Consider the following 26,426-nt stretch of genomic DNA (forward strand, 5'->3'; position numbering starts at 1 on the left):
ACCACCGCCCCCTCCCTTAGAGAGACCACCACCGACATACCAAAGCATACCTAATGAGTTAGAGCGTGAGCCTCAGCCAAGTGCCTCATCTGAATCAGGGAATAAGGGTTATTATTTGCGCAAGCCTGTAGAGTCACAGCCGGTGCTGAACTGTCCGATGCAAGAGGTTATTGGGGAAGGAGGCAATGCAACTTTTGTCTACACCCCATTTAGCACTTCAGATTTATTTAACTGGAAAAATCAGAGCCCCTCTTTTCGTGAAGACCCTGAAAAGATGAGGGACCTGTTTCGATCTATTGGGCAGACTCATCGACCCACTTGGGCTGATGTCCAGATGATGCTCCAGACCCTCCTAACCCCGGAGGAGAGGAGATTAGTGTTGGGTACAGCAGAACGTATTGCGACAGCCAGAGTTGAGTCAGAGGGTGCTGCTGGTCGTACTCTGCGTGATACCTACCCTGTAGAAGAGCCAAGATGGGACAATCATACTGCCGAAGGCAGAGAGCTGAGTGCACGGTATCTGGGAATTATAGTGGAAGCAATGGGAAAGGCAGTGCCTCGGGTTACCAATCTGTCTAAGTTGTATGAAGCGAGACAGGGAAGAGAGGAGGATCCCTCAGCTTTCCTTGGGAGGCTGTATGAGGCGTTTCGCAGGCTTTTGGATCTGGATCCAGAAGCCCCAGATAACCAGCGCATGGTAAATCTTATGTTTATTGGTCAATCTGCTGCTGATATTCGTAAGAAGTTACAGAAAACTGAGGGAGGTGCTGGGAAACCGATTTCAGAGCTGGTGGAAATTGCATATAAGGTGTATGGGAATCGTGAGCAAGTGCAGGAGCGCAAGGAGGATAAAAAGGCTCAGCGAGAGATGGCAGCACTAGCAGCTGCTATAACTGGAGGGAACTCTGGAAAGGCTGGGATACAGAAGGGGAAAGGAGAAAGAGTGGGAGCAGACGTTTGTGCTTATTGCAAAGAGAAAGGACACTGGAAGAGGGAATGCCCGAAGTTGAAGGAGAAGAGAGAGAGGGAACCGAGAGGTCACCTCATGCGGGCAGAAGACAAGGGTGAGGATTCAGAATGAAGGGGACAGGGATCTAAGACCACTACCCTTCGGGTTGGAGCCCGAGAAGATACCATGGTAACCATTAGGGTTGGTGGCAAAAACTTTGAAGCCTTGGTGGATACTGGGGCTACATTTTCAATGATTCCAGAAAAACCCCCCTGTGCAGGAACTAGTGAACAGCATGTACTTGTGGAAGGGATTGAGGGAACGCAATCCCGACTCCCTGTTTGTAAACCACTCCTCACCAAAGTGGGGGACCATTTGCTCGAGCACTCCTTTGTGTATTCTCCAAGTTGCCCGGTTGCACTCCTTGGGCGGGACTTACTCACAAAATTGCAAGCTGAGATCTTTTTCAGAGACGATCAGATGGTGGTCCAGCTACCTGTCAAGCAGAGCTCGAACTATCAGATGGCTCTCCTGGAGGATCGACGCCCTGCAGTAAGTCCAGAAGATTACATGACTGGAGTAGACCCCTCGGTATGGGCTGATGGAACCCCTGCACGAGCTAAGTTCGTCTCCCCGGTAAGGATCGTACTCAAGGATGGGGAGGGGCCCGTTTGGGAAAAGCAGTATCCACTCAGCCGAGCGGCCAGAGCTGGACTCAAGCCGTTAATAGAGAAATACAAGAGGTACGGATGGCTAGTGGAAGGGTCCTCACCCTATAACACCCCCATTCTTGGAGTGCCGAAGGCAGATGGGGTCTCATACAGACTGGTCCAAGACCGACGGGCAGTAAATAAGAAGGTCCTTTCAGACCATCCTGTAGTCCCAAACCCTCACACGATTTTGACACAAGTACCAGGGGAAGCTGAAATATTTTCAGTGCTAGATTTGAAAGATGCTTTCTTCTCCATTCCCTTTCACCGAGAGAGTCAAAAATTGTTTGCTTTTGAATGGGAGGATCCAGACACCTTCCATAAAGCCCAACTCATGTGGACAGTTCTCCCACAAGGATTCGTAGCAGCCCCCCATATTTTCGGACTTGCCCTTCAGAAGGACTTGGAGGAGTGGAAGGGATCACACCCCGCAGTGACTCTCCTCCAGTATGTGGATGACCTGCTAGTTGCAAGCCCAAACTTGCAGCTCTGCGAGGAAGCCACCAGGTCACTCCTAAACACTCTGGGGGAAAAAGGATATAAAGTCTCTAGAGAGAAAGCCCAGATATGTCAGCCTGAAGTCACATTTTTGGGATATAAGCTCTCAAAAGGAGTCAGAGCCCTGAGTGCAGATCGCATACAGGCAATCCAACGTCTAACCCCACCCAAGTCACCCAAGGAGCTGCGGGCATTCCTAGGGCTAACCGGGTTCTGTCGACTATGGATACCAGATTATGGTGGGAAGGCTAGACCACTGTATGAATCCCTGACTAAGGAGAGTCTCACTAAATGGAAATGGAATAAAGAAATGCAGCATGCCTTTGATCTGCTTAAAGCAGCATTAACCCAGCCCCCTGCCCTGGCCATCCCAAATAGTAAAAAGCCATATCGACTGTATGTTCATGAGAATCGAGGGGTTGCATCAGGGGTGCTGACACGGCCATCGGGCCCGACCTGGAGACCCGTGGGATATTACTCAAAGGTTCTAGATCCAGTTGCACTCGGGTGGCCAGCCTGTCTTCGGGCTGTGGCAGCCACAGCAGTGGTTGTTGAAGAAGCCCAGAAGATAGTTATGGGTGCGGATATGGAAATACTCACTCCTCATGGAGTTCCCCAGATCCTAGGGACTGAGGGAGGGAAATTTCTTAACCCCTCCAGACAATCACGGTATGAGATATTTTTGCTCTCTAATCCAGGACTTACTTTCAAACATACTACAGCCTTAAACCCTGCAACCTTGCTGCCGGAGCCAGGGAAACCGACGCATGACTGCCTTGAGGTCCTGGATCAAACTATGCAGGTGCGACCTGATCTTGCTGAGGACCCAATTGAGGACCCAGATGTTGAATACTTCGTAGACGGCTCCAGCTCTGTCATCGATGGAAAAAGACGAACAGGATGTGCAGTGGTAACCTTGGATAAGGTAGTATGGAGGGAGTCATTGCCGAGCTCATGGTCGGCACAGGCCGCGGAACTCACTGCGCTCACCCGAGCATTACAGCTGGGGACAGACCAGCGGGTTAATATATACACTGACTCTCGCTATGCTTTTTCTACAGTCCATGCGCACGGACTATTGTGGAAAGAAAGGGGGTTCATTACGGCCTCTGGGAATAAGATTGCTAATGGCCCCCAGATTATCAAGCTACTAGAGGCACTCCACCAGCCTAAAGAGGTAGCAGTCATTCATGTGCGGGCCCATGGGAAGGCTGCTGAGGAAAAGCATAAGCTTGGAAATGCAAAGGCTGATGCAGCAGCAAAGGAAGCTGCATTTATTGGGGGAGAAGCGGAAGGGGTATCCAGGCAGGCCATGTCCCATGCCATATGGCCAGACGTCCAGGATTTAGTCCCGCAGTATTCCCCTGAAGAAGATAAATTTGCACAGAAAGCTTGTGCAGAAAAGAACTCCCAGGGGTGGTGGATAGTACCAGGAGGGAAAGTCATGATACCCAGGCCATTACTTCGGGAGGTGCTGCAACAGCTCCATGCAAGAACCCATATGGGAGGTTTGGCCATGGGTGATCTAGTGATCCGCCAAGCAGTAGCTCCAGGGCTATATGTAGAAGCTCAGCGCATTGCTACCAAGTGCATCACATGCCAGAAAGTAAACCCTTGAAGGAAACCCCCTGTGCCAATGGGAGGTAGACCCTGGGCAGCGTACCCTGGACAGGCATGGCAGATTGATTTTGCCGAGCTCCCACGGTCCAGACATCACGGGTTTTTACTTGTCATGGTAGACCAGCTCTCTGGTTGGGTCGAGGCTTGGCCCACCAGAACTGCCACTGCGGCTACAGTAGTGAAGTATTTGTTGCAGGAGATCATTCCACAGTATTCCCTGCCCGAGTCCATTGAGTCGGATCAAGGACAACACTTCGTGGGAAAGGTGGTTCAAGAAGTCGCGCAAACTCTCAAGGTTACTTGGAAACTACACACACCATGGAGACCACAGAGTTCAGGACAAGTGGAACGCATGAATAGGGCTTTAAAGACTTTGCTTACCAAAATCTGTATTGAAACACGCCTTAAGTGGCCTCAAGCACTGCCGCTCGCTCTTACTAGCATTCGAAACACTCCCCGATGGGGCCTCAAATTGACCCCATATGAAATTATGTTTGGCAAGCCCCCTCGAGTCTTACGTCCTGGGATGCGAGAGAATGTAACTTTTGAATTAGGTAATAGTGAGCTTCATATGTACGTTATTGCTTTGCAGTCTGTCTTGTCTTCTCTTCACAGGTATGCAGCCTCCTTTCAGCGCCTGCCTTTAGACGTACCGGTACATAACTTCTCCCCGGGAGATTGGGTCTTGGTGCAGCGGTGGAAAAAGGAACCTTTGACTGAGAGGTGGAGTGGCCCTTTCCAGGTACTTCTAACAACCCACACCGCTGTAAAGATTGCTGGCCATGACCGTTGGATACACCATACCCGTGTGAAACGACATCCACAAGCGTCAGAGGACAACAACTCCCAAGACGAACTCACTCCGGAAGCTGAGTCGTCTTCGGAACAAGAAGCCAGCAAGTGGAGCTGTGAACCTACTGGTGCTCTCCAAGTGCGCCCGAGATGGCTTAATCAGAGCTCAGAAAATTAGTCAAGAAAGTAAAAGGGAAAATATGGTGGGAATCTTAATGTGCCTTGTTGTTATCTGCATAATGAAAAAGCAGGATTGCGTAGCCTTAGCCGCTGGCCTATGCCCCCGCTTTCCCCAATTGTTTCCCCAGGGACAAATTTGTATGTTGACATGATGGAAAGAATTGCAGATACTTTTAATCTTACCAACTGCTGGGCCTGTGGGGGGCTCCGGGAGGCCGGAGGCCAGTGGCCTTGGAGGGCTTTTCCTTTGGCCCCGAAGTGGCTAGTAAGTAGTAAGGCAGATGTTAAGAGTACTAGTCAAAAATGGGATGAGAACCACAGTTGGGAACTTTCCCTAGTGCTATTGGGAGAGTATTGCATCAGTAATAATGGTACAGGAAAAAGGTTGGGACACAGCCGTTGCATATGGACTTTAAAAGTAAGGTGGATGAACCTTACAAAATTAGAACGGCTTTATTATCCTAATAGCCCAGGGTATAATCGGCTAGTGTGGCAGCATCCTGATGGAACAATTGTGTGGTTTAATAAGTATTGGAGTGCCACAAATCGAAGTGATGATCGGACAGATTGTACAGACAAGAACCAGGATGGGCTATGGGAATGTTCCATGAAAGGAGGCCACGCAGTTGCTGGTCCTTTGGGTCCAGAAGGAGGCTTGGGGTTTCCCAAGATGCCCTATGGTTGGGCCCCTCCAAATGCCACCAATAGAGAAAATAGGGCCTTAAGAGGATACTATTGGATTTGTGGACGACGGGCCTATACAATACTACCACAAGGGTGGACAGGAACTTGCTATATGGGAGTAATTGTACCAGCTTTCTTTTTGTTACCGTCTGAGGTTGGAAATAAGCTGGGAGTCTCTTTGTATGATGATTGGAAAAGGGCCAAGAGAAGTATTGATGTAAGTTTGACACAGGGTGGCTCCCAAAAGTGGAAGGAGGATGAGTGGCCTCCTCAGAGGATTATTGAGTATTATGGACCAGCTACATGGGCTAATGATGGGAGTTGGGGGTACCGGACACCAATATATATGCTAAATAGAATCATCAGGTTGCAGGCAGTCTTGGAAATAATTACTAACCAGACTGCCACTGCTCTCGAGTTATTGGCCCGACGGAGTTCTCAGATGAGAGCAGCCATATACCAAAATCGGATGGCCTTAGACTATTTACTTGCAGAGGATGGCGGAGTCTGCAGAAAGCTCAACCTTTCTAATTGTTGCCTCCAAATAGATGACAACGGAAAAGCGGTCTTAGAGATTGCCAAAGAGATTAGGAAAATAGCCCATGTACCAATACAAACGTGGGAAACCACATGGAATAAGGACTGGTGGTTTCAATTATTTGGAGGACCCTGGTGGAAAAAAGTAGGATTTGTGCTTTTGTGTGCTCTGACTGGTTTGATTTTTATCCCTTGCCTTATTCCTTGTCTTACTAGATTGATAACCACCACAGTAGAAGGAATGCAGGTCGCAGCAGTCCCTCTAAAAGCACAGACTGTAGCAAAAGTCATGGTCCTCAGAAAAATTCCTCGTAATTATCTTGATATGCCCAAATGAAGTAAAGAGCAGAAAGCATCTTGAGGGGGGATATTGTTAGAAATATTATTAAAAATGCATTATTAATAGTGTTGTTAGAAAAACACAGCTGTTCGCTCTCCTCATCTCCCTGGTGGAAGAGGGGGGGGTTGGAGATTGAAGGAAAAAAAAAGGCTACTAAGGGCTCTTTGTACTAAGTTATCACTCTCTCTTTGTTCTGGAAATTTACTATCTCTTTGTTACACTAAATCACACTTTCTTTCATGGCTCCCACATTTCTTAGGCTAGATAAAAATAATTGAGATTTTGGCCTTGAGCTTGAACCTTGTGTCACCTGAAGTTCTTTCTAAGCACGCGTAATAAGCTAATGCATATAAGCCTATCCGCCCCGCATACTTAAGTAGTTAATTATAATACACATGCGATGTATGATGTGACGTATTCACATATATGTTTGTATGAACCGGAAATGAGTTGTAAGAGTTCCTGCTTCTGTACATGTGCTCAGGAGAGAGGGGATAAAAGCCTGCTGAGAAGTGTTCCCCGCGGGCAGAGTGTTTGATCTTTTGTCTCTCTCTCTGACCCTATTTGCAAATATATACCTTTTGTATTGCTAATGGAGTGTGTCTGTGACTGAGAGTTTTTTTTTCGCCTCCCGAGAAACGAACCATAGCAGATTTCTGCAACACCACTGTGCAATTTCCTCTATATGAACAACAAATCTTAAAAACCCAGTCAGGAAAGGAAAAAAATCACTAATTTTGATTCACCTTAACTTATGAAACGTATTAATGTCAGCTGACATTTGTCATCCTGATTTCTGTGAAAAGCATGTTATTAATATATTTCCACAAAAAAAAGCAAAAGTGAGAGTACAACAACTTGATACCAGAATCAGTTTTATGAAGAAATACATTGTCTTTTTGTATGCAGAAAGGTTATTTTATCGTCACCTGCAATACTGTGCAATTCTTGTATATAACACAGTTTTCTCTGCCCTGTGAGGTCCAAAAGCATGAAAGACACTCTTGTTAATTACAAGTGGGCTCCATCTGTAATGGGCCAAACAACTGCAGTTTAATTAGAGCTGAAGACATTATTTGGGCATGGGGTTCAGGAAAGAAAGAATGATGTCAACAGCTTTGACAGGTGTTTTCTTTGCTTGAAGACACTGTGACAACACTGAATGGCACCAGAAAATCCCCACAGAAGCCAGCAAGTGCTAAACCCAAGGCACGCATCTTGAAAGGACCTCAACAGCTTTGGGGCTTGCTGGTATAGCAAAGAATAAAAGAGTAGCAGGAGAAGACATTCTGAAAAAAGGGAACTACCTACAATCATTATAATAAGCAAGTTAAATCAATTAAAATTGTTACATTCCAGCCATGTTATAATACATTTGGCCAACCTGGGAGAGGAGAGAAAATACAATAAATGGAATTATAATTGGACTTTTTGTTGGGAAGGTTTAAGGGTAAGGACTACTTTAGTATAGCCTGGCCTGGCCAAACAACATTCCAATTCACTGAACCTACAAGAGATTTTAAGGGCTCTTATCCAGGCAAATAACAAGACAAGCTAAGAAAAAATGTAGTTTAGCTAAACCTCAGACATAGGATTTCATTCTGATAATGAATGTAAGGGTAACTGCACTAGGAAATTTCTTAATTCAATGAGTTATACCAATGCTCCCCAGGGTTTGAGCTCTACTATATACTGAGCAGAACAACCCTTATGACGCTGTCCTCTAATCCTGCACAATTGTATATAGGTAAATCATTATAACCAAATGCAAACTGCAGTTGTGGATAGGTAGCCATTGTGGAAAAATTCCTCTCCTGAAATGGACAAAGTTCCTGGACATCTACACTGCTGTAATGTACAAGCTACCATTATAGTCCAGTGTGTTCAGACAGAATTTTACACTGGACTCGGACTGTACTGGGGTTTGGAGATTTCACTGCATAATCAACTCTTTTACACTGGTGGAATCCTGACCATGTAAGGGTAAACATTACATCTCTCTATGCCCATCTGATGTCTTAGATGTTTCACAACTGCCATCACCAGTGTCAGCTCTACTAGAAATAGCAGGGCTGGAGCACAGGCAGAGACAAAGATGATGTGACTTCTTGGTTTTTACTCAACTGTATTATATAACCCAGCCCAGAACTCCTCAAATCAGCAGCACTTGTGGGAAATTTTAGTGTGAAAACAAAGCCCTAGATATGTAAGAAGGCATAAGGTAACCTTCAATGAAACCATCTGAGCAGGATAGCATAAGATTATGTGTAGGCACCCAAAAGATAGAGCAGTATCTAGCCCTAAATTTAATTCCCACATTAATATTAATTACAATAAATTTATACTAATCTGTTTCATGTCCATCATACCAGTGTAAAGTTGATTTTGATGGTATAGAAGAAACTGCAGATTACAGTGAATTTGGTGGAACTTCCAATGGGCATGCTTCCTCTACAGGGAGACAATGGGCCAGATTCTATTCCACTTATGACACATATAAGCAGACTTAGGTGCTTAAATGCAATTCTATTCCTGCTCAAGTGCCTGAAAATAAAAAGTTAATTAAAAAAATGGGTGTGTCCTCTTCCTCCTGACTGCTTTTTTGTGACCCAGTCTCATTGTAAAGTAATAGGAAATGTCTTATAAAAGTAGGTACATTAATGGATTTTCTAGATATCAACAGGGTGGAACAGAATCACACTTAGCTGCCTAGCTCACTTAGGTGCTCAATAGGCAGAACACAAGCTAGCTTTAAGTGACATGTTCAAGGTCACACAAGGATGTCAGTGGTAGGACACAAAATTTAGCCTAGGAAACTCAGGTTAGACAAACAGTACCTTTATATGAATTTATTAGGATGGAAGGATTGTAAATACTTCTAAACTGAACATACACTTCCAAACACAACTCCCAACAAAAAAGTAAGGCGGGGGAAGCATTATGACAAGCGCAATGAGGCTACCTCAGATCTAGAATCCTTGTAAGGGTGGTTTAAACTGTAAGGTTTCAAAGTGAAGAGAATGGCTTGTGCTTTTGAAAGCTGCTGAAATGTACCAATTTACACATCTTTATCAAGTCACAGCTGACACTGACACATTTCCCCCTTCTAAATCATGAAGGTTTTTAGAGCCTCAACCAAAATGGATGATGTAGCAAATATCAAATATTTAATGGTACGCTAGGATCAATCAGGAGTTGTAGTAGAGATTATATCTTTTATTAGACCAACAAGATTTAGAGATTATATCTTTTATTAGACCAACAAGATTTTGCAAAAAAAATGTATTTAATTGCACACAGCATACCATGCCCATGAAGATGCCCTGTTTGTGAAGTAATTTCTTAAGGCTAGAAGAATATCCCTTTCCCCCTTCCCTCTTCCTCCTCTTATCACAAATTCACTTGTTCTAAGTCAGGGGTGGGCAAAATACAGCCCACCAAGAGATTTGGTCCAGCTCGCAGGTAGACAGTTGCCAGCTCAGTGGATCTGGCCGATGTGGTGCTGGGTAGGTGGGCAGGACTGCTTCCACCCAGCAGTTTCAGACTTTAGTTGTGAACCTGGTGAGGCTTCCGCCACAGCAGGCAGGCAGCATCAGCACCATGTGTAAGCCACAGGAAGGTTCAGGAGCCCAGATACAGAACTTGCTGTCAACATCCATAGCTGACTTGCTGCCCTCCCCAGTGGAAGCTCCCACCCAGAGCCCTAACCCATAACCTGCCAGCAGCGTCAGCAGGGGACCCAGACAGGAGTTGTTGCCATGCCAGGAAGGTGGCAGCATGTCTCTGCCTGTCTCTTCTCTTTCTCTCTCTCTCTCTCCTTCCTGAACCCAGCTGAAGCTGTAGTTCACCAGGAGCCCCAACGCTTAGCTGTGCATCCAGATGGGGACTTCTGTCTGGGTCCACAGCTGAGTGCAAGCTCTCTATCTCTTTCTGTCTCTCCCCCACAGCTGGACAGAAAGAGAGACAGACACAGAGGGACAGAGTGTGCGCATGACAGAGAAAGCTGGATGGGGCCCTAAATAGGTCCCCAAAACTCATTAAGTAGCCCTCCAGCTGAATTAATTTCCAACCTCTGTTCTAAGCCCATGGGAGCAGATCTTTTCTGTAGGTATAACTGGCAGCTAGTCAGACATACATGAACCAAGACCTCTCTGCGCAACATGGGTCACCCAACTAACTTCCATCTATCCATCTTAGAGTCTACTAAAGCTGCAACCTGCTGGAATTAACCTCCTTCTTAACTATAAAACAAAAGAAAAACAAACCACTCTCACATTGCTGAAGCATTGCAAGACAAAACCAATATGGGTTCTAGGGTCTAACTGCTGTCAGCCTAAGCCGACGTTCACTATACTGAATGTCTTTTCTTTATTTGCCAAGGATTAAATGGTTCCCTGCTCTCAAGATGACAGGTTCTCCCTACCACCTCTCTCTGACTGCAACATAGTGTCATCTTTCAAGTATCATTTGGTCTGTAGCCAAAAGAAGACAGGGATGAGGTATCCTGCAGGCTCAAAAAATGTAGAAGTTTCTGAAGATATGTGGAAACTCATACACAACATTATATTGGTGAAAAGATTTTCATTCCAATCTAAAACATCAGAGCCATAATAAATGTGACTCAAGAATATATGTGAACCATGTCCTTTGGTAGAAATAAATTTTCTGTGGAAGCTAACTTCTATGACAACTCTCAGCACTAGTACTGACTGTTTAACATCACCTGACTCTTACTGGTGAACAAATCCATGTTGCTCAGAATACAGAATATGAAATATGAGAGAACAAACCTGAGTTCAGAGTGACAACTTTTTGTGGGCTCTCTCATGCATGAAGCTGCTCCAGTAAAGAGGTCACCTTAGCATGGATATATATATTAACACATTTTTTCCTGACAATAAAATAACACACATTGGAAAATGCCTTTAGAGTACCTGATCAGCCAAAAGTGAAGTGGTATAACAATACCCACTGTCGTTTCCATGTGAACCCAAAATAATTCTGCTGAAAGGTCCTTATAATAGTGTTGGGATTGTCTGATCAGAAAAATCACCTGACAGAAAAAGTTCCTTTCAAAATCATTACGAGGGTGGAATTTAGGATCTCCATCCCACATCATGCTTTCTGTAAGCATCTGTTTGGAATCTCTGGCTGGAAGGTGTGCTTTGGAATGCCTTGGTACAAAAAAAAAAAAAAAATAAAGAAGAGAATACAGTTTAAATTTTCCCAGCTCCTTGGGAGATGCGTTACCCCACTTTGAAGCAAACAATATATTTGTGGCTCTGTGCAGCCTACCTTAATTGCCAGGTTGTAAGGATAAGCTTGCAAAAACTGGGGAACCAGTTCCTGTCCCAATAGTCTGTCTCCCCACCTTGTCCCCTCTTCCCAGACCCTACTCAGTGATCAGCCAGTTGTCACCTTCCTCTTCTCTGAGGCAATGGACGTTAAGCTACCTGATGCGGGCTGCCTCTGCAAGTGTACCTTCAGAAGAACTTACAAACCTGATATATTTTTTCTAACCTTGTCTCTCTACCCATTCACCAGAATTCTCACCACATCTGTATCATACTTTCAATCACCTCCTTTCTTCTGCCTTTGTTATCTATAAAGTCTACCTATTCCTCTTTTCATCTCCACCATGATCTTTCCCCTCCTCCCACCAGCCTGGAATTCATACTGACACACTTCTTTGTCACCTAATCCCTATTTCTGGCGACAAAGGCTTTTCCTCTGTCTAGATTCTCTGTACTTATCTTCATCCTTGCCCTTCTTGTTCCACAATTCCTAACCTCAACCCTGTGCCCTTTCATCTCACAAATGACAATTCTATCTCCAAAATCTGTCACCCACAACCTCTTCACATCTTACCTGGATCACTTTACTTCACACCACCCCGCAAGCCATTTTCTCTTAGACTAGACATAGACATCATCAAATAAAGCAGATCAGCTGTGCCCAGATGTGACCTGGCACAACTGATTTGCTTCATTTGGTGAAACACATTGCTTGTTGTCCTGCTGTGGGACAATGGGCAACAAGTTTTCCCAGGGCTCAGGGGACCTCGGCCTGTGCACCCTGGGAATTCCCATGTGAGATTGGGCCCCTCAAGCCCTGGGAGTGCCTGCCCAGCTTTCTTTGCTTACCAAAATATAACTCAGGATCTCTAGGGGATGTGTCTTGGTAAGCTGGAAAAATGCTTTCTTCTCCTCCTGGCTCACTTCTCTCTCTCTCTCAGCTGATTTATTTCAAGAGACTGCCAAAATAAAGTGACCTTCCCCCTCTACATGCCTTGCATTCCCTTTGTATTTTATTCTGCTCTGTATAGGTTCTTATACTGCACTTGTCACTACAGCATCTGAGCACCTTACAGCAGTAATAGGATTTGTATCAGTTACATGTTTGTCAATTTGCACTCTTTCCAGAGGCAGGAATTTATTCAGTTCCTTGTTTCTGTAGTGGATTTTCACAGAATCATAGAAAATTTGGGTTAGAAGGGACCCCAAAAGGTCATCCAGTCCACCATCCTGCTCAAAGCAGGACCATCCCCAACTAGATCATGCCAACCAGGGCTTTTGTCAAGCTGGGCCTTAAAAACTTAGACTTCACCACCCTCTGAGTGAGAAAGTTTCTTCTAATATCCAACCTAAATTTCCTTTGCTGTAACTTGCCACCATTGCTCCTTGTTCTGTCATCTGTCACCACTAAGAACAGGTAGTTAAAGGCTTCAGGTAGTTAGAGGCTGCTATCAAATCCCCTCTCAGGCTTCTCTTCTCCAAACTAAAAAAAAGGCCAGTTCCCTCAGCCTCTCCTCATAAGTCATGTGCCTCAGCCCCAAACCATTTTTGTTGCTCTCCCACTGTACTCTCTCCAACTTGTCCACATCCTTTCTATAATGGGGGGCCCAAAACTGGATACAGTACTCCAAATGTGACCTCACCAGTGCAGAACAGAGTGTAATAACTGCTTCCCATGATTTGCTAGCAATGTTTCTACTAATGCAGCTGAGTATGCTGTTGGCCTTCTTGGCAATAAGGGGACACTGCTGACTCAAATCCAGCTTTGCCCACTGTAACCCCCAGGTTCTTTTCAGCAGAGCTGTTGGTGAGCCAGTCAGTCCTCAGGCTGTAGAGGTGCATGGGATTTTTCTGTCCAGTGTATCTACCATGCCCCCTAGCTTGGCGTCATCTGTGAACTTGGTGAGGATGCAATCCATCTCATCTTTCAGATAGTTAATCAAGACATTGAACAAAACAGGCCCCAGGAACAACATCTGGGGCACTCCACTTGATACTGGCTGCCAGCTAGATATTAAGTAATTAATTACTACTTGTTGAGCTCAACAATCCAGCCAGCTTTCTATCTACCTTATAATCCATTCATCCAATCCATACTTCCTCAGCTTGCTTGCAAGAATGCTGTGGGAGACTGTATCAAAAGCCTTACTGAAGTCAAGATATATTACATCCACAGCTTTTCCCACATCCACAGGGCCAGTTATTTCATTGTAGAAGGCAATCAGGTTGGTCAGGCATGACTTGCCCTTGGTGAATCCATCCTGACTGTTGCTAATCACCTTCTTTTCCTCTAAGTGCTTAGAAATTGATTCTTTGAGGACCAGTTCCATGATTTTTCTGGGGACAGAGGAGAGGCTGACTGGTTCCCTGGATCCTTCTTCTTCCCTTTCTTCAAGATGGGCACTATATTTGGCCTTTTCCAATCGTCCAAGACCGCCCCCAGTTGCCACGAGTTTTCAGAGATAATGGTCATCGGCTCTGCAATCACAACAGCCTGCTCTCTCAGCACTCTCAGGTGCATTGCATCTGGCCCCACGGACTTGTCTACATCCAGCTTTTCTAAATAGTCCCTCAATTGTTCTTTCACCATTGAGGGCTGCTCACCTTTTCCCCAAACTGTGCTGCATTGTTTCAAAACTCCAAGGGAGTGGTGCTGGCTCCTACCCTAGGGGTCATTTGAGCCCAGTTTTTCTCCTGCCCAGGCAGGGGGTCAGACTTGAAGATCCCTTCCAACCCTACTTCTATGATTCTATGAAAAGTAGTGGCCTTTTCTTGATCCCCAAATCTTCTGTCTCCATACTTCCTTGCTAGTAATCTCATCTCCACATACCACCACCTGATATAAGCTGATGACTCACAGATCTATGCCTGTATTAAAGGTCTGTCTCCTATCAAAACTCAGATCTGAACTCTGTCTGTGATATCATCGCATGAATGTCCAGCTATCAGCTCAGGATCAAATGATTAATATAACTGCATAATCTCCGTTCCCTAACAATCTCCTCACTACACCCTACACACTCCTTGCTTCCTTTCCTTACCTGGGTGTCAGACTTACACACTGTGGGACAGAGAACTTGGGGGCAACTTTTTGCCCCCAAAATCCAAGCAAAAAGCTGTTGAGCATGTCTGTCGGTAGTGGTGAGGCACAAGTGATAGCTATATCAACCCCACTGCTGCTGCCTGCCCCACAATTTACTCTGCTGCATCCCCATCCTGCCCACAAAGAATCCCACAGTCCAGACCCAGTTGGGGGAGAGGGTGGTGGATGTTGGAGTTAGACACCCCTGCTCTATCACACTGGACATCACCATCACTGCCTATCACTATTTGCCATCTTCAACTTGGAACTTCATATATGTCCTCAAATCCAGGCTGTCTAAAAGTTGCCCATTTTTTCTTCCTATGAACTCTAAGACAGTGCTTCTCAAAGCGGTGGTCCGCGGACCAGTGCCGGCCCGCAAGCCACTGGTCACCAGTCCGCAGCGAGTTGCCAGGAAAGAAAGAAATATATTTTCAAAAGCATAACACCGATATATCATAGCGCCACAGTTTATACGTTTCAACACTGCAGGTGACGGCACATCATACAAGGTGAGGAAAGAGAAAGAAACAGCTAGTTATGCATTTGTGTAGCGCTATTACACGCCGTTGCTGCCACTGGCTGAACCAGGCACCGGTCCCTGGCCCACTGGAAAAAAAACTGCCGGTACGCCACATCGGATAGTTTGAGAAGCACTGCTCTAAGACACAGTCTTTCCCATCCATCCATATGGTTACACGCACTAATCCAAATTCTTTTCTTGAATCTTGTATCTATTACTGCAACATTGTTTTCTCTGGCCTTGACAAATACAATCTTGCCTGACTTGCATCCATTCAGAACACTATTGCAAGGACCATTTTCCTACCCTGTTACTTGGACTATATCACCGCTTTTTCTATCCCTTCTTAAGCTCCCCCTTCTCTGTTATATCAAACAAAAGTGGCCTATCTTTCTTTTACCATCCGTCAGAACTACCTAAACTACTAGCTATCATCTCTTATTCAGCAGAGCAAGATGTTAGCTCCTATGTCTAACAGTCAGGATGCCAGCCTCCTGTTAGTCTATATCAGAGGTTCCCAAACTTTTTCTTATTTGTGTACCCCCTTCCAGATTTAACAGCTGCTTGCATACCCCTACCAGCATATATTTTATATTTTGCACTTAAATGCTGATTATTATAATGAAAATTAAATCCTCCATTATGCAATTTCATGTACCCCTAAGGAATGTCTTGTGTACCCCCAGGGTAAGTGTAGCACAGTTTGGGAATCACTGCTCTATATAAAACTGTTACTCATTAAGTTTCCCATTGAGCGTCTTCATGCTCTCCCCTATCCAAACTTGGGAGGCACTGAGCCACCCAGCTCATTGTGCCTGTACACCTTCCAGGCTCCAAGTGCCTCCCTGGGGCATCTCACATCCAGCCGACCCCCTTTCCAAAGCACACCCACAAGCCTGGGGATAATACTGCCACACTCAAGAGTCTCGGTCTGTTAGTGACTCTGTGCCTCTTGAGGTGCACAGGCTTTATAGACCTGAAGGGTGCTTGACGCACTGCAAGAACTTGGGGTATTTCCCTTAGCCAGAAACCCGAATAGTAGCCTCCCTCAGTCAGCCAGACCAAGGGAGCACCAAGGCATAACCCAGTCCCTCTCCCAATATGTCTCCCACACTATGCTGGGAGATCTTATTGGTACAGAAGGAAGGCTTGGGGTACGATACAGAATAGAGCAATATCAAAGAATATTTAGAGCAAACAGTGGCATGGTAGCTTTTGATCACACATCTGTGTTACTGCAAGTTATAGATCTAATTAGATCTCAAGCAGCTTACTCACAAATATCATCCAGAGCCGGGGCAGGCAATTATTTTGGACGGAGGGTCGCTTACTGAGTTTTGGCAAGCCATCGAAGGCTGCATGACAGGCAGCCAGGGGCAGATAAATATTAATTTTCTAAACTTTTTAGGGGCTCTGCAGGCCAGGTAGAATGATCTGGCGGGCCACATCCAACCCGCAGACCACATTTTGCCCACCCCGATCCAGAGGCTGACAGAGCTTTCCTCTGGAGGCAGGCAATTCATAGTGTGTCCATGTGTTTCGAGAGAGAAAGAGCTGCAGGTGTTCAGCTGCTCCCAGTGTCTTCATCATGGCTGCCGTCCCTTCCTCCTGGGCAGTCTTGGTTTATCCAATTAGGGCCAGCAGATTTTGGCTGCCAGCCAACCAATTTGAAATGCATCACCCATTACCAGGCAGAAGGACAGTGGCTCCTGGCTCCACCCCCAGTCATGAGGTTCTTGTTAAAACTATAGGGAGTTTAAGCCTCCACCCAGGTGTGTGAGATCAGTCACATAGGCAAAGGGGCCTCTCACTTACTTCAGTGAGCTGCTTAGCAACCAGAGTGACAGAGAGGTGAGGGGATCATGTTTAAAGAAGAGAGGGGAAACAAAACAAAAAAACTAGTGAAGGAAATTTGGATAGGCTGGAATGGAAATCCTCTGCAGGAGCTCCCCATAAACATCCACAAAACACTTCATTATCAAATCCCAAAATTATTCAAATCCCTCCATGATGCCCACAACAACTTGATAACAGTAAGGCTACCAGTATGCCAAGTCTATTGTTTATCATGTTGACCAATATTTACCCATATTTCATAGATTTCATAGATATTAGGGGCTGGAAGGAACCTCAAGAGAGCATCAGGTCCAGCCTCCCTGCCATAGGTGGGAAGTCAGCTGGGATCAAGTGACCCCAGCAAGAAATACATCCACCTGTTTTTTGAAGGAGTCCAGAGTGGGTGCTTGCACCACCTCTGGGGGGAGTTTGTTCTAGACCCTGGACACACGCACTGTAAAGAACTTTTCTTATATCCAGTCTAAATTGGCCTTCCTGGAGTTTATGGCCATTAGACCTTGTTACCCCTTGGGGAGCTCTGGTGAACAAGTGCTTTCCCAGGTCCTGATGTACCACTTTTATGTAATAGTAGGCTGCCATCAAGTCCCCCAGAGCCTTCTCTTCTCTAGATTGAAGAGTCCCAAGTTCCTCAGCCTCTCCTCATATGGTTTTCCCTCCGGCCTTAGAGTGGCTGTCCTCTAGATTCCCTCAAGCTTCTCCACATTCTTCCTGAAATGGGGGCCCAATACTGGACACAGTACTCCAGCTACAGTCTCACCAAAGCCAAGTAAAGCAGAAAAATGACATGCTTGGTTTTGCTTGAGAAGCATCAGTGGATGCACACCAGAGTTTGGTTAGCTTTGCCAGCCACAGCATCACACTGGTTGCTCATATTCATCTTGTGGTCAATCAAGGCCCCCAAGTCCCTTTCAGTCGTGGTGCTAGCGAGCATAGCACTGCTGAGCCTGTAAGTAGGCTGGGGGTTCTTCCTACCAAGGTGCAGTAGCATACACTTCTCTGCATTGAAGGCCATCAGGTTTTGGTCAGCCCACCTTTAAAGTATGTCCAAGGTAACCCATACCCCACAGCCTGTCCTACGATGTGATCACCCTCCCCCATAATTTGGTATCATCTACAAACTTGGCTAGTTCACATCTGAGTCCCGAATCCAGATCATTGATGAAGAAGTTAAAGAGTACCGGCCCAAGTACCAAGCCCTGAGGGACTTCGCTGGTCACCCTGTGCCACACTCATTTGCTCCCGTCAACTAGTACTCTTTGGGTCTGACCCCATAGCCATTTGCCTAGCCATAGGACCATATGATGATCAAGGCCACAGTTCCCCAGTTTAGCCATGAAGACATCATGGGGAACTAGGTCAAAGGCCTTCTTAAAGTCTACAGCAGTGGTCTCCACACTTTTTTGATCATGCACCCCTATCAGTAAAAAAATTTTGAGCATGCACCCCCAATATATGTGTATTTATATAAATATAAATAGAAGTTCTACTATTTTCTACCTGTACCCCAATGGATCATCTTGTGCACCCCACTTTGGAGACCACTGGTCTAGAGATATGACATCCACATCATCTCCCCTGTCCAGGGCACATGTTACCTAGTCACAGAAGGAGATGAGGTTGGGTAGGCATGACCTGCCAGTCACAAAGCCATGTTGGCTGGCATTCAGAAGCTTCCCTTCCATTAGTCTGGTGTTGATGGATCCCTTGACAATTTTCTCCAGGATTTTTCAAGGAACAGGCATAAGACTGATTGGTCTATAGTTCCCTGGGTCATCCCTCCCCCCTTTCTTGTAGATAGGGACCACATTGGCTCTTTTCCAGTCAACCAGGACCTTGCCTGAGTGCCACGATTTTTCAAATATCTCTGCCAAGGAGGATGCAATGATGTCTGCCAGTTCCTTCAAGACTCTCGGGTGCATTCCACCTGGGCCCAGGGACTTGCGAATATCCAATTTCTCAAGGTGTTGCCTCACCTGATCCACATTGATTTCAGGCCTGTTACCTGATCCCAAATTGGTTTGTGCCATTCCTGGCAGTGTGATCCTCCTGGCAAGGTCAAAAACTGATGCTAAAAAGTCATTTAGTAGACTGGCCCTTTCTTGGGCATCGGAAGTCAGTTGCTTCATTGGATCTCTCAGGGGCCCAATGCTATCCTTGTTCTTTTTCTGACTTCCCACATATCTGAAGAAGGACTTTTTGTTGTCCTTGATTCCCGTAGCTAGCCTAAGTTCAGTTTGTGCCTTGGCTTTTCTTGACCACTCTCTACAGGCACGGGCGAGTGCAGAGTAATCCTCTTTGGTAATGCTTCCTGTTTTCCAGCTGGTGTAGGCTACTCTTTTGAGCTTAATAAGGTTCAAGAGTTCCTTATTCAGCCATGGGGGCTCCTTTGCCCATTGACTGTATTTTTGTGAGATGGTATGGCTTTGCTTTGTGCTTCAAGGATTATGTTTTTTTAAAAATGATGATTCTTTGTGTACTCCCTTTTTGGGGGGAGGGGAGGGGGGGAAGTATGGCCTCTAAGTGCCTGACTGACCAATTCTCTCTTTGCAAAAGTCAGCCTTCCCAAAGCTAAGGACTTGTGCTTTACTGAGGGGTTTGCTTGCTCTTTGGTGAACCAAGAAGGTGACCATTTCCTGGTCACTGTCATCAAGCTTCCCCTCAATCCGCAGATCACTTGCTAGGTCCTCCCCATTAGCCAGAACCAGATCAAGCAATGCCTCTCTGCTAGTTGGCCCATAGACCTCCTGGGTTAGGTAGATGTCATCGATACCTGTGAGGAACCTATGCGACGTGTCAGATTTGGCCATGCACTCATCCCAAGAGATGTCAGGGAAGCTGAACTTCCCCATGATGATCATGGATTGGGAGTGAGCAGCTTCGACCAGATCCCTACTGAATTTCCAATCTAGGTCTTCCTCTTCGTGGGGAGGTCTATAGTAGAGTCCTACAAGTAAGACACTCTCCCCATGTTCTCTTCATATCTTGACCCAGAGAGTCTCAAGATGCCCTTCCTGGTTAGAAAACTAAATCTGCAGGGAAGTGAACTGATCCTTAACATAGAGAGCAACACTCCCACCACTCTTCCCAGCATGGTCTCTCCTATACAAGTTGTAGCCCTCTACTGCCACTGACCAATCGTATATGGAGTCCCACCAGGTCTCTGTAATTCTTACCAGGTCATAATCATTTTCACTAGGAAAAGGGCCAGTTCCTCATGCTTATTTCCCAAGCTCCTAGCATTTGTGTACAGGCAGTTAAGTCTGCCATAAGAAGCCCAATGCTTCCCTGAGGGGTTTAGTGGGACCTTTCCTTGCGCTGTCTCTCTTGGGCTGCCCAAGTTATTGGTAATACAGCTGACATGACCTGGGCTAGAACTGTTAGTAGACCGCTTATCCCCCAGCGGTTTCAGTTTAAAGCCCTGTCAAGAAGGTCAGCCATTCTGGCTGAGAAGAACTTCTTCCCTTTCCAGGTGAGGTGGAGGCCATCCTTTCCCAAGAGTCCACTCTCTCTGAAGTGTGGACCATGGTTGAGGAAGCCAAACCCCTTGCGATGGCACCATTGCCAGAGTATTCTATTCACCTTGCTGATGCACCTATCCCTCCAGAGCCCATGTCCTGCGACAGGGAGGATTGAAGAGAAAACTGTCTGTGCTCCCAGACCCTTGAGCCAAGCTCCCATGCATGACCTGGCCCGGACTTCTGTACAGTATCACTGGTGCCCACATGGATGAGTAGCATGGGATGGTGTTTGGAGGGCTGGATGAGTTTGGGGATACTCTCCGTCACATCCCAGACACGAACTCCAAGCAGGCAGCAGATCTCACGGGCCAGGGAGTCAGGGCAATGGATTGTTCCCTTAGTCTTCCCAAGGAGGGAGTCACCCACTGCAATAACTCTGCGCTTTCTTCTAGGTGCAGGTGTTGGTAGCCCTGCATCCTCACATGCTGGAGCTGGTGTTATTGCTGTCTCTGTTGATGTAAGAGGTGCAAAGTGGTTGTGCAGCTCCAGGGGAGCAGTAACCCTGGTGCTGTGTCCAGGCAACCTCAGGCTGGACTACATGGCAGTTCCTTGGTTCTGCCACTCTATCATAAGCCATCAGGTGGAGAGCCTGAAAGTAAGACTCCAGCTCCTGCTCCACATTCCTAATGGAGTGCAGCTGCTGGACTGTTGCCTGGAGCTCCCTACTCCAGGGCCTCCACCACTGACCACACCCCACAAGGGGAGGTATCAGTGCCCCCAAACCCAGCTGCTTGCAGTCTTGCTAGGCACCCTCCACATGGAGCCAGGGGCTCTGTCTGAGTGTAGGGCTGGGGCCGAGGGTCCCGCCTGGGTGGGGGCAGGGAAAACACGGGCTCCGTTTGGGTACAGATCCCAGTGGTATCAGAGCAGGGGAGTCCAGGTGCAGGGGAGAGCCTCGGGGTGTGACGAGTCCTACCCACCATGGTCCTTGTAGTAGTCTGGCTACTAGTGTGCAGACCCTTGGCTAGGGCTCAGTGCCCAGAGCCTTGGGCCCTCCTGCTTGCCCTCCCACACTAACTCCCGCGCCGGGCAGACAAGCGTGCCTGTTTGCGCATCCTGTTTGCATGGGTCCACTTGCATGGCTCCCTGGGGAGGCGGGACCAAGTAGGAACTGGGGCAGGGTGAGACCCTCCTCAGCTCCTCTCAGTTACCTCTCTGCAGCTGGCTAGTGCCTCCCACCATGGGTCCCGCTTACCTCCGGTTCTGCTGGAGGTCAGGCAGGGGTCCTCTGCAGTTGCTGGGGGTCTTTGGGGTGCAGGTGTTGTTGCACGCAGGAGCAGGGAGCTGCTCCCCCTCCCTGCACCCTTTGGATGAGATACCCACATATCCTTGTGTGTGTCTCTACTGTATCATCTATCCCAGTGGTTTTCAGTCTCATTAGACTCAAGGCACTGCTCAGGAGATTCAAAGAAGCCCCCAGTAGACTTAAGACAGTCCTCAGAATAATGACACATTTTTCCAAAATCAGAAAACAAGTGAAAAAATCAGAGCAATTTTTCTGTTGGAAATAATTTGGAGACCACTGTGAGACGTTAAAAAGAAAGTGTGATGGGATCTGATGCACAATCCCAACAATAGGGACAGGGCTTCAGGCCATGCCATACATGAATAGGAGGAAGCATTACTGCATAATTGAGCATCAGGTTCCATCACACCATATTGCTGGTGCAGGGATCATAACCCTGGGCTCCCTTTACATGAGCAGTCTTCACTCCCATGGCTAGGAGCCCTGTCAGTTGATCAGAGCTCCCAGCTACAGAGGGCACTGTGAGCTTCCTATGACTGGCAGCTACAATCTACTTATGGGGCTCCTAGCTGTGCATGGTGCCCCCTGTAGCTAAAAGCTGGGAGGGGTGGTTAGGGGAAATTCTTGGGTGGCTATAGCTCTCCCCCATAGCCAGCCATCCCAGTGCCACTGCCCTGCTCAGCCCCGCTGCCCAGAAAGAGGCTGGCACAGCCCCCAGTGGGCATCCTAGCCTTGCCCCATGCACAAATCCAGGGGGGGGCACATGCTCCCCACACCTCCCCTGGGGGTGCACGCAGCAACAGGGAGCTGCTCCCTCTCCCACACCCCTCAGATGAGACACCCATTGCTCTGTCCCATTCCTGGGGTTGCATTCACTGCTCTGGCTAGGCCTCTGCCCCTGCCCCTCCCTCCCTCATTGTGGGGGCCTCGATCTGCACCCCACTATGCTCCTTTGCATCCACAGACTTATCAGCAGGGAGCTACTCTCTAAACTGCCAGGCTGCATATCGGCTATTAGATTGGTACAAGCCAATATGCCTGGTTAATAACTGGCCACTGGTATCAGCCAAAAAAAATCTTTATCAGTGCACCCCTAGTGCTAACATTGTACAACATGCTTAAAAGGATCTCATGGCAGAGAAACATTGATCGGAGCTCCCAGAGCTCTCGTCTTCGATTGGGAACTGTCCAGGAAGGGATACTGTTCTGGGCCTCTGGTTTTACATCACCAAATAAAGTGAATCTCAGTCTCTGACTAGGGCCATGAGATGCCATGGTGGTACAAATAAACAGCTTTAAATAGCAATCTGCATCTTTGTACTTCCAACTTAATACCTTTTCTTCAAAGAGAAGTGATTAGTTATGTTAGTCAGAAGGCAGGGCAGGGCAGAAACTTATACTAACTTGTTCAGCAGCATGAACTTTTGCAGACTACATCCTACTTAGTAAGATGCTATGAACAGGTCATACAAAAGCTCACAACTCTCTGAATGAATTAGTCTAAGGTGCTACCCTGCTCAGCTTTTTTCCTTCAACAGAAAATGTGAGACATTTTATTACATAGCCAATTTAGAAAGAGGTTATATAGGCTAGAATCAGTGGTGCTCACTTTGGTTCTGCATGCCAGGTGAATGGCACAGGGAAAGTCTGTGGTCTGGATGGAGCCCTGCACACCAGGATTGGGCCCTAAGGTCTGGCACCACACTGGGATTGGGTACAGAAGCTTGGCACTACTCCCTCCCACATACCTGCTGCAACTGGTTCCTGGGGGCTTGGTGCCACCCCTGCCCAACTCTGCATCCCATGATCAGGCACCCATTCCAGTGTGCATGGTCAGAGGCTCCCCATAGTTCTGGAAATTTGGTAGCAGGGGAGTGCTGCTACCTCTCCCATGTCGCCAAGGGTGCTTACAGACATGGACCCCCCTCTCCCCAAACAGTGCTGTACTTTCACTTCAGTGCACCCCACCCCAAGCACAGTGCATGCCTGGGAGAGGAATCATGCTAGTTTGACCCAGCTCACCCAGCACCTGTATACCTCACACACTTCAGCAGGGTTTTTTGGGCACTTTGAATCAGCTATTAGATAAAAGCTCCAAAAAGCCCTGCTGAAGCATGCGAACTATACAGATACCAGGTGCCACGTTAAACTAAGACAATTCCCCTTCCAGTAAAGTGCTGGGTTGTTTTTTTCTCCAAGTCTGTCAGCACCCCAAATTTCCAAAGCTGGGGAAGCCCCAGAGGATGGATGACATAGAATCATAGAAGTAGGGTCGGAAGGGACCTTATAGATTTTCAAGTCCAAACCCCTGCCTGGGCAGGAGAAAAAACTGGGCTCAAATCATCTCAGCTAGGTAGGCATCAAGCCTCCTCTTAAAGACCCCCAGGGTAGGAGCCAGCACCACTTCCCTTGGAATTTGGTTCCAGATCCTAACCGCCCTAACTGTGAAGTAGTTCTTACGGAGAACTAACTAGGGAGACATGGCTCTGCAGGCTAGCTCTGGGTTAGGGACTGAGCACCCTTAGTGTAGAGGCAAGGGTTCTTATGGGTGATATCTTTGATTGGATCAACTGCATGGCTGGGATACACTTAGACAGGCTTTTGAATGCAATGCATTCATCTTCAGGTCCAAGGGAGAAACAGAAAATGCTTTTCCTGGATCATTATGGCTACAACACTCCAACATGGCCACATATACTAATGAACTTATCCTCATGGCTTTGCTAACTCCTTTCTCTCCCATCAAAAATATACCCATTGTTTGGCCCAGGAACTAAAGAGTAACTTCTCAACCACCTTTCAGGCTAATGCCTTACAGGAAGAGCTATTTCCTATTTAGAGTTTTTTAAACTCCTTTTCCTCCTCGTAGTTTCCGCTTATGAAGCGCAGGAAATGAAGTCAGCATTTTATTACCTGAATATTTATTTATATGGGAGGTGAGTCAAGAGGACTAGACTTAAACTTCCTGACAGGCCATTTAGAAGCAAAGTCTCCATGGAAGAGAAGTACCTGCATTTTGTGTAAACTGAAACAAGGTGGGGCACGGGGATCCATAAGTCACATAGGCTAGGGACAGAAATTACACATAAACCAGTCTAAGTAATTGGAAACTGGGTCAAATCTGTAAAACAACAGAAGTTCAGTGCTCATAAACCACTTTTAAAATGGCTGAAACTGGTTTAAGATGAACCTGGATGGATGTAGTATCAGACATAACTGGATTTAGGCTAAATAGGTTTATTGAATTTGTGTCACAGACCCCCTCCAGATCAAGTAAATTCACAGTCCCCCAGCATCCCAGGATGCTTTGTACCTCCCCTGGAACTACTCCCCCCCATAATGGGTGGGCTGGCCTTGGCCCAAGCTGTCTGATCCAACCAAGCAGGGAGGCATGCTCTAGTGTCCTGAGTCTTCTAGCCTGGGCCACTGCAGCTATGTGGCTGCATTTCTGGAATCAGAAGTGAATGTCTGTTCATTTGCTTATCAGTTCAATCTACACAGCTTAAACTAACCTGGCGAAGATTGATTCAATTCAGCCTCAAGCTTTTTGACTGTCTGTACTTATCCACTGTTGCTATTTTAGAATCAAGACCAGAAGTCCCAAGGCAAACCCATACTTTTAAAAAGGAACACTTAAAAAAAAAATAATTTGAATTTCACTAAACCACATTTTTCTTCAAAAGACTGAGTATATAAGCAGCAGGTGGCACAGAATAAAATTTCATTTAAACTATAAAGACATCCACCAAAAACCATCTGTTTAGGTATATATATATACACTATACAATTTCCATGTGCTATAACTGGTGCCCAAATGCATGCAAGTTTTGCTAGGGTTACCATACGTCCGGGTTTTCCTGGACATGTACTCTTATTTGGCCCCCTGTCCTCAAGCCCAGGCAGGTTTTTAAAATGAGAGCAAATGTCTGGGTTTTTGCTCTTCCTCTCCTTTCCCAGACTGGCTGCCTGGGGCTGGGAGCAGCAGGCAAGGTGATTGGTTGTTGGGGGGTCATGTCCTCCCCATGGGGGCCCCAGCAAGCCACTCCCAGGTAAAGAGAGACTGTGTGTGTGTACACATGTGCAATGTGGGAGCTGCTTGGGCAGCAGGGCTAGGGGGGCAGGGTGCTGTGGGTCAGGAGAGGCACCGGCAGGGGTGGGGGGCACCAGCAGGGCTAGGGAGGCAGGGGCTGTAGTTTGGAAGTGAAGGAGGGCTGGGAGGGCAGGGGCTTAGGAGTGAGGAGGAGTGAGGGGCAGAGGCAGGGCACAAGCATATCACTGCCCCCCACCCCACAATCATATATATGCCCCTTCCCCTCTTCTCCCCCTCACAGGTGTCTTTTTTGATATTGGAAATATGGTAACTCTACTGAGTTTTGACAATAAGTAACAGGACAAGAACAATGGATTCTGAACAGATATTTCTGCTTTTTAAACCTGCAGACTTGGTTTCACTTGAGAGTTTATTATGAATTGCATTGGTAGTCAGAACCTTGGGACAGTACCGTAGAAGTAAAGTTGTGCTTAGACAGAAAATATTAAGAAACAAATGCATGCAAATGAAAGGCTGCACAGTTAAATATGGTTAACAACTGAAGT

At 46.7% G+C, this 26,426-nt stretch overlaps 1 protein-coding gene across 8 annotated transcripts in view; it reads right to left on the reverse strand.

Moving 5' to 3' along the window:
- USP54 (ubiquitin specific peptidase 54) overlaps positions 1–26,426 on the reverse strand; it is a 208,976-nt gene that overhangs the window by 108,178 nt on the left and 74,372 nt on the right. The gene's annotated exons all lie outside the window — the stretch shown is intronic.

Source organism: Crocodylus siamensis, chromosome 7 (assembly GCF_052110815.1).
Source record: "Crocodylus siamensis isolate JL-2025a chromosome 7, ASM5211081v1, whole genome shotgun sequence".
NCBI classification, from domain to species: domain Eukaryota; kingdom Metazoa; phylum Chordata; order Crocodylia; family Crocodylidae; genus Crocodylus; species Crocodylus siamensis.